Raw genomic sequence first — 11,476 nt, 5'->3', positions numbered from 1 at the left:
AGAGGGAGCAGGGTTTGGGAGCCCTGCTCCCAAAGGCTCTGCCACCGACCAGCTCTGTGATGTGTGATCTTGGGGAGCCACCACCTCCTTGGAGACGGAGGGAGGCCACCTGGTCGGTCATGGTGTCAGGAAGACCCATTGAGATGTAACACCAAAGAGAGTTTCCTATCTTGGAGGTGGACAAGGGCAGGTGGGACAGCCTCCAGCAGGGAGGCTGGGAAGGGGTCTGTGGGAGCACGGCTGGAACGTGCTCCAGACCTTGCTAAATGCTGAATGCAGCTCTTCTGCTCCCAGCTATCCAGGACTCCCCATAAATCCAAACTTCTGGCTCTGTTGGCCTGGGCAGGATGGGCTCTCCAGGTGGTTCTAATACTCATGCAGCCTGGGCTGGGAACCTGCAGCCCAGAGCAGGGCTCCTCTGACTTTACCATCTACATGAATCACAGGAGTAGCTCTTTGAAATGAAGACTCTTAACTCAGGAGGTCTGAGATGGGATGGGTTTCTGCCTCTCTAACAGTCACCCAGGTGAAGATCACACTTGCAATCACTCGCCTTTACAGTCACGGGCCTTAAATTTCCCTGCGCATCAGAATCCCCGGGGAACCTGTTAAAATGTGGATACATGGGTGATCCTGGGGTCTCACAGTCCTAGATGTCCAATGTGTGGCTGACATACCCCACGCGCTGTTCTGATCTCACTAGCTCAGTAGGTTACACACTCAGGACCTAGGTCGCTGAGTCTGCGGAACACTCGGCCTGGTCGTTCAAGGGCAATTTCCCAACTCTCAATACTGCTCGTTTATCATCCTGGGACCCACAAGAGGGTGATTTGGCCCCTTGATTCCTTGATTTTGATGAGTATATGTTTGAATGCCAAGGGGTTGGTTCAGTACTCTGGTTATGTTTATCCAAGGCTGCCCTTGCAAGGGTTGGAATTTCCATGCCTCACCTAAGCTCATCTGCAGGACCCCAGTGGACACCAGATGACAGCAAGACTACAGTCCCAACACAACATTAGGATTATATTAATCTCCTGTGGCTGCTGTAAAAAAATTGCCACAAACTCAGTGGCTTAAAACAACAGTTCTGGAGCCAGAAATCTGAAATCAGTATCATTGGGCTGAAATCAAGAAGAATCCACTTCCTGCCCTCTTCCAGCATAGAGGCTGCTGGCATTCCTTGGCTTGTGGCTGCATCACTCCGATCTTCAAGGCCAGCATCTTCCGGTCTCTCTTTGCTCCATCTTCACATCACCTTCTCTATGTGTGAGTCGAACCTCCCTCTGCCTCTCTCCTTTAGGGATACTTGTGACAGTCTTTAAGGTCCACTTGGAAAATCCAGGGTAATCACCCCATTTCATGTAATTACCTCACATGTCATTTAGTCACAAGTGCAAAGACATTTTTTTCCAAATGAGGTAACATTCACAGGGTCCGGGAGGTAGGACCTGATATCTAGGGGACCATTTTTGGCCTAATACACTGATGGTCTGAAAAAGGCCCCAACTCTGCTGTCCTTCAGATGAAAACTCACGAACGTCCTTCCTCACTTTTCTCTGTACGCTTGGCATGTAGCCCAATGCCTGAAACTGGTAGGCATTGGGCTACATGCCAAGCATACAGAGAAAAGTGAGGAAGGATGTTTGCTGAGTAAATTAAAATGGACTTTAAATAGGAAAGAAGTGGGCAAGCACATGAATGCAGAATCTGAGAACAGGGAGACATCAGAGGACTGCAGATGGGACAATAGGACTGAAGTGTGGGAGGCATTTTTAGATATCCCATTAAAGGGTCTGGACGCTGTCCTTATGAAGCCATTCATTCCTTCATCCATTCATTCATTCAGTACTCAACAGCAAAGCACAGGTTTCCACTTCGTGGGGGAGTGAAGACAGGCCTCCTAGAGAGATGGCATTGAATTAGGACAAGAGCTGTGTTTTAATAAGTTCTCTTAGTATTTCCAAGTTGTTGCCCTATGAGTTTGGGTGCCATATCAGTCAGGGTTCTCTAGAGAAACAGAACCAATAGGGGATATCTCTATCTCTATCTCTATCTCTATCTATCCCTATCTCTATCTCTATCTATATATCTATACCTACATCTAGAGAGAGGTTTATTTTAAGGAACTGGCTCATGTGATCATGGGGGTTGGCAAGTCCAAAATCTTCAGGGCAGGCTGGAAACCCAGGGAAAGGTTGATGTTGCAACTTAAATCTGAAGGTCATCTGCTGGCGGAGTTCTCTCTTCCTCAGAGGACCTCAGTCATCACCTCTTAAGGCCTTCATCTGATTGGGTGAGACCCACCCACGTTATAGAGGGTCATCTGCTTTACTCAAAGTCTACTGATATAAATGTTACTCTTGTCTAAAAAAGTATCTTCACAGCAACATCTAGACTGGTGTTTGGCCAAATCTTGGCCTTGACAAATTGACACATAAAAGTAACCATCACAGCTGCTGTATTTCATGATGCATTAAGATTTATGACTGTTGAATCTCTGTGGATTGTACCTTGCACAATTACATAATATCCCTCTTTGTTCCTGTGAATGCTTTCTGCCTTGAATCCTTTAGACAACATTAGTTTGTCATTCTTGTTATCTTTTAAATTTCAGTTTTCAAATGTAGACTATTTTGGACTTCTATCCGTCAGCATTTTTGGTGTCTGCCTTTGTAAACAGCACTTAAACTAGATTTGGATTTTATCCCAGCCTTACGGACTTTTGATAGGAAATTCAGCCCATTCACATTTCTTATGAAAGTTGATATCCATGGTTTTAAATTTTTCATCTTTTATTAGATTTTGTTGTTATTGCTGTTATTTCCTGTGTCTCCCCCCTTTCTTAATTTTGTCTCTTTACTCATTCTCTCCACACTCCCTACCTCCGCCCATTAATTCAGAAGTTCTACTCAGCTTCTTTTTTACCAGTTGGTGCTTTACAACTACTGATACTCATAATTAAACGATACTTCCCTGTTGATGTATAAAAAGTAAATGGTAACAATGTCCCCCTCCCCAATGAGATTTTTCTCCCCATCTTCCCTGGCACCAAATCAGACCCTTGTACTTCTCCACTTCACTCCTTGCTCAACTCCTGAAGATCAATTCTAGTTTTTACTTTCAGGCTAATACAGGTTTCCCTTACAGTATGTGGCTTATGTTTCAAGAATCCCTATTTAGCAATTATTGTACAGAATCCCAGGCATATTTAGATTAAACCACATATTTTGCAAGGGTCATTGCTCACCACTATTTTCTGTGTCTTATCTCGAGATTTCTGCTGTGATTGAACTATGTCGGTGAGAGGGAAACTTCCGCGGGTCAAAGGGGCCTTCTCTGTGTCTTGCCATGTTAGATATTTTCCTTCTTCTGCCCTGACACATGAATTCCATCATAGCAGGGGAAAGGCGCGTTGATCAGACAGTCAGAATCCCTGGACATTGTCCCAAAATTGCCTAGGAATCTGGCACCACTCTGAATCTCCTTGTTTGGGTTGTGACCGCTTTTTTCTGGAATTCTGCAAGACTTTCTCATAACTTATCCTTGGAGTTGGAGACTTTATGGCATATCTTCAGCCCAGAGACATTTTCTTCCAGCATTTCTTTCATTTGTTTCCCCTCCAGCTCCTTTTGGAGTGCCTGTTCTTTACATGCTGTACTGCCTGGAACTGCCAGCAAGCCTCTCATTTTCTCCCTGATGATTTTCATGTATTGTTCCTCCACATTTTAAGGCATTTATTCCACATTATCTTCCAGTGCTAATTTTTCTCACCGCGACTATTCTCTTTCTGAATTTACCTACAACTTTTAAAGTTTTTTAAATCCATGGCATATGTTAAATGTTTCTGTGCTCTGACTGAGGTTCATTTTCTCTCTTGCCTCCCCAGGAGGAATTGTTCAATCTGTCCCCTTCCCACTGTTTATGGGGTCCCTTCACAGGTTTTTTCCTTGATGGTGGTCTCCTTGATGGTGGGCAGTGACCAGCCAGTTGGGATGGATGACAAGCTGCTTATGTTCTTGTAGACAGTGACAAATGAGTTGGAAAAGTCCTGCCAAGATAATGGAGGAGGGGTCTCTGCTCCCAGCCTTGCAGGTGCGAGGAGGGCTGCTGATCCCAAGGGTGGGCTGCAGGAGCCATTCAGGTCAGCCTCCAGCCCTCCATGCTGAAGGAGAGGATGGGCAGTAAAGATGGGTGGGTTAGAAAGAAAAGAAACTCATCTGATTAGTTTTCAAAGAGCCTCTAAGCTCCCAATAGATAAATGAGAAAGAGAATGCTTCTCAAAATTAAGAAATATGAAATGTCCAGCCTCTTAATTACCATGGAAATGCAAATTGCAATTGCAAAGGGACCATTTTTCATTTGCCATAGTAGGCAAGGCTAAAAAATAAAGTAATTCTCCAAGGCAGTGTGTACCCCTCGGAAGTAAACTGGAGGAAACTTTGAGAAACTTGTTTTGGTAAAATGTATCTATAGATCTGAAGAAGCCTATCAGAATCCAGTGATTCTGCTTCTAGAACTTTGCTCTAGTGCACACACACATATACCAACACATGCAGTGTGATCACAGTAACTTCTGGAAACCCTTTCTTAAATATGCATAAACCCCAAAATGTAAACAGTAATAGCCTTTGAGTGATTTTTTTCTTCTTTCTACTTTGTGTTAATTCTCCAAATTTTCTGTAATTAGTATACTGCAAGGGGGAAAGAGTTCTGTGTGATTTTGGACAAATACCCGTCTATGTCTGAGCCCCAGTCTTCTCATCGATAGAAATGCGCCCAATGTCACCTGCCTCACGGTGATATTGGGGATGAAATGAAAAACCTTGAGGTGTGAAAACCCCCAAACTGAGCCAGGGGCAGAGTGGGTGCTGCTCGACGCCTGTTCCCTTCCTTCCTCTGTGAGCCTCACCGGGTCAGACACGAAGATGGGGATCGGATGGAGGGGGCAGCTGGAGGATAAAGTGAGGTGCCTGATGTAAGTCTCGTGGCTTTAACAAAAGTCCCCGAGGTAGTGTGTTCAGTGGATAGAACTCATCTCCCAAACCATCTGGAAACTTTGCTCCCGAAATATTGGTCACATATTCCCGGCAGCCATTCTGAGCAGCAGTTTCTGCAATGATAACCCAGAACAGGCATCTCAGGTTGGCTGTGAGGACCAGACAGCAGACACAGCCCAGGAGGCGCCCCGCACCGCTAACCGGTGCTTCACAGCCCCAAGGCCTGTCTCAGGTATAGACCTTTGCCCCTATCTGCAAACCACACCTCTCAGACCCCAGGGCAGAACCGAAAGGAGGGTTTCCAAACTGCCTTAGCCTCGCGCCACACATTTACCTTGTGAAAGCATGCTACGTTGCACTTCATGCATTTAAAGCAGCCCTTGGTTACAGGTACACATTTAAATGGGCCACATCTTCCTATCCCTGTTCCTCTGTTAGGGGAGCCCTCTCCATCTTTGGTGAGGCCGAAATTAAGGCGTCTGGTGCATAGTAGGCGCTCAACGTGTTAGTTAATATTGCAATAACAATGGTAATGAATCTGAAGTTGGGGACGCTGGGGCCAGGGTAGTGAGTGAAAGGTGGTCCGAGTCTCGTCCGAGGGTCCAACCACCTGTTACTCACCGAGTGCACGTCTTTCCCAGTGACCTGACGGTTTGTGGGCGTGGAGTGGCAGGGCCGGGTCTGTGCCAGGGCCCGAGTCCACTCGGAAACTTTCGCTGTGGGCGGGTCCGACCCGCCCACCCGGCCATCTCTTCTGTGAGGCCCTGTGGGCCAGTGGGCAGCTGTCAGGCGAGGCGCTCTGTGATTGGCAGAGGAGAGCAGTGATTGGCAGGCATGCCGGCCGCTCAGCGGGCCGAGTCGGCGCCGCGTCCTCCTGGCCGCGTCGAGAGTGGAGGGCAGCCTGCGGCCCCGCCCCAGGCCCCGCCCCTCCCCTGCCCTCGTTGTGGGCAGAGCTCTCCCGCTGCCACTGTAAGCGGCGCCGCCCGCTCGGTCGCGGTTGCTTCCCTTTGGCCCCGGGCCGTCCAGCTCCTCTCGAGCAACTTTGCAGCGAGCTCTGAAGCCCAAGGGCGTCGCGGCGCCGCGTGAGGCCTACTAGCGGGCCGGTGAGTACTTCACGGCAAGGGGCGGTCGCAGGGTGGGCTGGAAAGAGAACCGGGAGCACCCGGAGTTGCAGCCCGCCTCGGCCTCAGTTTCCCCATCTGAGCGGACGGGCGGCTGGTACTAGTGTCCCCTGCAAGTTCCCCAGAAGTTGGAGGGCCGGGGTCCCGTCCTCTCCGCGACGCTCACGGTAACCCCTGCCCGGGCCTCGATCGCGTCTTCCTTCCGGGGTGCGCGCCCCCTCGTCCCCAGTCCGGGCACCCCGGGCATCGCGGGGCACTGCGCGCTCCGAGCACCGTCACGCCCGCGAGCCTGGCTTAGAAACCACACTGCCGGCGGGAAAACCGGCCTCAGAGGCAGGCGGCTTGTGGCGCTGGGGACCCGGCGAGTGGAAGGGGGCGCGCCTGCCCTGCGTCCCACAGCACCTGTACCGAGTTGCCCAGTCATGGCCCTTCCTCCGCGGCCGTCGGCTGGCTCTCTGGGACTCCGGGCCGCCCTCAGTGCCCCCGGGGCCGCTGGAAGGCGCCTGGGCCTCATCATAGGGGCTGCTGGGTGTGTGTGTGTGTGTGTGTGTGTGTGTGTGTGTGTGTGTGCACGCGCGCGCGTGCGCGTGCTGGGGGTTCACTCCCCAAGCGGGCACGTGCCCTCCTGAGGGGGCAGATTCTGAGACTGAAGCCCCCAATGCCCACTTAGAATCTGTGTAGCAGTTCCTCTCCCCTGGTGCTCCTCAGTAAGGCATGGCGAGGGGCAGTGGCAGCCCCTGGGCCCTGGCTGGTGTGAACCTGGCCCTCAGGAACATCAATTTCTGTTTTGATAGATGGAAACTTTCTGGGGAATCTGACTTTTGGGCGTGGTGGAGCTGAGCCCTCTCACACCATTTATTGTAGTTGATGTTAAGAAATTCCGAGGAACTAACATTTGTACAGTATTTGGCCCTCGCAGTAGTCTTAGGGGTAGGAATTATATCCCTATTTGACCCATGAGGAAGTTAAAACCCCACAGCTGATCATGCAGAGCCTGGTGGGAAACCTCTGCCCCTGGGCAGGTGCTGAGAACCAGTGCCTGCCTCTCCTCACCTTGGACAGTGACCCCTGGCACTTGGCCCATTTGTAAAGGGCTTTCCCTTCTGCTGTGATGCATCACTGAGGGAACGATGCCCTGGGTACCCACTGTGCTGGCTGCCTGACCTCACTGCAGACTCAGTGAGGAAGCCACGCCAACAGAAACACAGAGGCCATACTCTCCACTGCCCGTCCTGTCAGCTCTGTCTCCAAGGGGCTGTGATTCTCACTGGAGCCCCTCGGCATCTGATCAGGGATTCAGAAGAACGTTCCTTTATATACTTGCTCCCCCAGCAAATGGACCTTTGCCTGGACACAGGAAAGTTTGCTGGGAGACCACATCTCATCTTCTTTCCCAGGATGGAAGGGTATGTGGAGGACTCCCCACTCAGGCCTCCCCTGCCCCACCCAGGCCAGGGTTGGACAGGCCTTTGGGGCTGGTCACAGAGGGGAACCTAGTTCAGTCCCTGACCCCCAAAATGCCTGTGCTGTGGGACAGAGACCAAATCCTTGTCCACAATAGTGGTGGTAAGAATTACAACAGCGAGCTTGCTCTATGCCTCATATGGCTCCCTCCCCTCTCCCAGGTCCCCTCCTCACAAGTGGCACCAACACCATGGCCCCAGAGCACAAATCAGGCCCCATTCTGCTCCCCCCTGCCCACATTCAGTTGGTGATGCTTCTGTTTCTCCTGGCCCAGGAGCGCACTCAGATGCCTGCCCTCAGCCAGGCCTCCTCACTTTCCCTGGAAGACCACCCAGCTCCTCCCTGGTCTCCCTGGGCCATCCCCATACAGCCCTGATGGTTCTTTAACTGCCACTGCGCTACAGCACCAGCCTGCATTTCCTTCTGCCCTAGGCTCAACCCCACACTAAGCCTGGCACTTGTTCAGGCCCTCGGGACCTGCCCCAGGTTCCAGCTGCCCGCTCAGCCTCTTTTCTCCTTCCTGTGCGCCCGCCCCAGAGTCACTTCCGCACCTTCCCAGCCATGTTGCCTTTAAGCCATGTCCGTTGCCCTTTCTCCTGGGCAGTCCCCCACTGAAATGCCCACACACCTCCATTCCTCCCTCCCTTCACCCTTGCCTGGCTCATGTCTGCTTGTCCTAAAGCTTTAGTCAAGGCCACTCATCCAGAATCCCCACCCTGCCCCTTTTCCACCGCTGAGTGTGGCCCCCTTCTGTGCTTGCAGCCCCCAAGAGCTCCCTCTTTGTGGTTGTCAGTTTGGGTGTCATCCTTCCCATCTGGACTGAGTTCTCCAAGGCAGGTCCTATAGGATCCTCTCTGGGGCCCGGGAGGCCCAAGCTGGGGCCCGGCACAGGATCGGCCCACAGTCCACGTGCGCTGACCCACCCTGGCCAGGCGAGGAGCATTCCCAGCTTATTCCCGCTTAGTCCTGGGAACTTGGCACATTGGGTGGAGCCGGAATGTTCCTTGGTTTGGCCCTTAATACTCTAGGGCAAAAATAGGTACCTCCAAGGGCTATGTGCCCTTGTCTTGAGGAGCAGCCCTGTGCCAGGCTGCTGGGCTATCCAGAGCAGACATCCCAGACCCTGGGAACCCCTGGGCCCTCTCCCTTCAGGCTCAGTCACAGACGGGTTTTAGAATAACGTTTTGTGGTAATTCCAAAAACCTTGCACGTTCATTATAGAAAATTAGGGAAGTACATTTAGAAAAAGAATAAAATAAAACTACCTGTAGTCTCTTCACTCAGACAGAGTATAACCATCGTGGGGGCATTTTCTTCCGTCTTTTTGTGCAGATGAATTTTGTTTTCATCCTAGACTCAGATCAATAGCTCATGCTGCTTTAGATCCCACTTAACAGCGTCATACAAACATTTCCTTATCTTTTTTCGTTTTGTTTTGTTTTGTTTTTTTGCGGTACGTGGGCCTCTCACTGTTGTGGCCTCTCCCGTTGCGGAGCACAGGCTCCGGACGCGCAGGCTCAGCGGCCATGGCTCATGGGCGCAGCCGCTCCACGGCATGTGGGATCCTCCCAGACTGGGGCACGAACCCGTGTCCCCTGCATCGGCAGGTGGACTCTCAACCCCTGCGCCACCAGGGAAGCCCAACATTTCCTTATCTTTAAACGTTCATATACAGGTCCTGGTTAACAGCTATATAGTGTAGCACCATCTGGAGGGGCTGTGGGTTTCACACCTGCCCTCTCTGGACGGTGCTGGAAAGTACAGCTGTGATGGACACCAGAGAGGTGCTCTGTAAGAGCAAAGGCGTGGAGGTCCACAGTGGCACGTGGATGTGGGGGAGCAGCAAGTGGGCTGAATGTGAAACCGTGGGCATCCCTGGTTTTTCCCCTGGTCTGGGATCCTGCTGGTGGAGGCTCTGCTCAGAGGGTGTGTGAACATCCTTAAGGCTTCCCATGGGGGCTTGTTTCAGAGGTCGGGGTGGCCCCCCTGGGGGGAGGGCAGAGTGGGGCCAGCCTGAGCAAGGGTTAGAGAGCTTGGGCTGAAGTCCACGTGAGATCATTCTCCACGTCAGTAGGTGCGTGATCCTAGCAGCCCTCTCAGGGGGTGGCAGCCCCTCAGCCGAGCTCCGTGATGTTGGCATTTTGTGTTTTGATGGGATAAAAATACGCCTGGGTGCTCATGTGGAAAGAATGCTGGCCACTCTGGTTTTCTGGATCTTACACAATGACAGGTTACAAGCCATTGCTCTGGTCATGGGGCGGCAGTGTGGATTGACTGCCCCACTCGTAGGCATCGGAGGAGTCTTGGAGCTGGGGTGGAGCGGGACGCTGATGCTCTCATCCTGCAGTCAGGAGTCTGGATTCGGGATTCTGGGGCCAGGCTGGAGGGAGGGACCTGCTTCCGATCACACAGTGAGATGGGTCAGGCTCTTCCCCAGCCGGGCTCCTTCCCCCAGGCCAGGCTGCCTCCGGTGTACCTTGCAAGGCAAGCAGGCAGGTATTCTGAGTGAATGAGATATAGCCCCTGCCTTCAGGGGCCCCAGTGTCACAGGAAAGAAGACAGAAAAGAAAGCACCAGACACCATGCGGGTCCTTCCACCGGGAGATCACCTGTGATCCTCCCTGTGACCCATCCATGGCAATGGATCATTTCGTTTGTTTTAAAATAACAAGGCCTTTGATTCAAAAAGGGTTTGGCCAACTCTCAGGGAACCTGAAAATTAATCCTCCTTTATTCATCCATTCTCACTAAGCAGAGATTTTACTTTAAACAGTATTATTTTGATTGTAATGTGACATGCATAATACTTAGCCCAACAGGCCAGCCAGAACCTGTGTTTTCCTGAAATTCCAGGTCGGACGTGGCTCCATGTGGTTTGTCTCGGGTCAGCCAGTGACCCGCACAACTGGGTTGTCTGCTAAATCACCGGCTGACTTTCCCCGCCCACAGCTGGCCTCCTGCCCAATGGGTCTGCACATGCAGGCAGATGACGAATTTCACAAAAGTTGCCTCTTTGTTTGGTTCCGGGAAGCCTGGTGTTTGGAAGTAGCACCAAGCACTGTGTTGGTTTCCAAGCAGATCCATGTGGCTTGACATGCTTTTGGTTTGCAGCCAGGGGGATGTTTTAAAATAAGGGCTCAGTCCCTCTGAGGGAGGAATGTCCAGATTGAAATCTCCAGGGTTCTTTGGCGGACAGAGATCTGATCTCTGGGACCCATCTCTAGTAGGAATGGAGCAGACATGGTTGTGTAGCCCCGGGGAAGTGGCGTGTGGCGCCTGGGGCCCCCTCCGACTCTTGCTGTGTCAGCAGTCTGCAGACACGTGTCAGGCACCCACTCTGGCAGGCTCGGGGCAGTCTCAGAGCTTGGAGCTGGGCACCGGGGATGCCTGGGAACCTGGTCCCTTGTGGTCTCTGGTCTCATATGGTCCTCACAGTGTCCCCAAGTGTAAGACGATTATCCCCATTTACAGTTGAGGAAACTGAGGTGCAGAGAGGGACGTGGCCTTCTCAGGACCACAGAGCTGGTGGACACAGCCAAGGGCGCGACAGCTACGACGGGTCAGTTTGGGAGCCAGATTCCTCATTGCCGGGCTTTCCCTGCTCTGTGCTCATTTCCTCATCTCAGTGAAGAGGACGGATATGGCCTTGAGCCTGTGGTGAGGGTCATGGGATCCTTGGGGATCCCCCGCACAGTGCACGTGGTCCCGACTTCTTCAGAGTCTGTGTCTGATCCTGGTTCTCTGGCTGGGGAACTCCTAGAGCTCTCAGCTCCACGGTCTGGGGCTCATGGTTGTCCTTAATTGTGTCAGTGGTGGTTTTTGCTGTTTTGCTAAATGGCATTATTGACTAATGGAGCCCTTTCCCCTGTGGTAGACACTCTGTGCTCGCCAGCC

At 51.9% G+C, this 11,476-nt stretch overlaps 1 protein-coding gene across 1 annotated transcript in view; it reads left to right on the top strand.

Moving 5' to 3' along the window:
* The first annotated feature begins 5,958 nt into the window (after positions 1-5,958).
* Positions 5,959-11,476, top strand: part of WFS1 (wolframin ER transmembrane glycoprotein) — a 28,053-nt gene continuing 22,535 nt past the window's right edge. Inside the window, exon 1 of the mRNA XM_022582449.3 lies at positions 5,959-6,100. The gene's annotated coding sequence lies outside the window, so the exon portion shown is untranslated. The remainder of the gene's footprint in view (positions 6,101-11,476) is intronic.

The sequence above is a fragment of the Delphinapterus leucas genome, chromosome 5 (genome assembly GCF_059928025.1).
Source record: "Delphinapterus leucas isolate spDelLeu-1000000601 "Yukka" chromosome 5, BTC_Dleu_Yukka2, whole genome shotgun sequence".
Taxonomy (NCBI): domain Eukaryota; kingdom Metazoa; phylum Chordata; class Mammalia; order Artiodactyla; family Monodontidae; genus Delphinapterus; species Delphinapterus leucas.
Note: the sequence above shows the minus strand (reverse complement) of the source record. Positions and strands in the feature narration are given on the sequence as shown.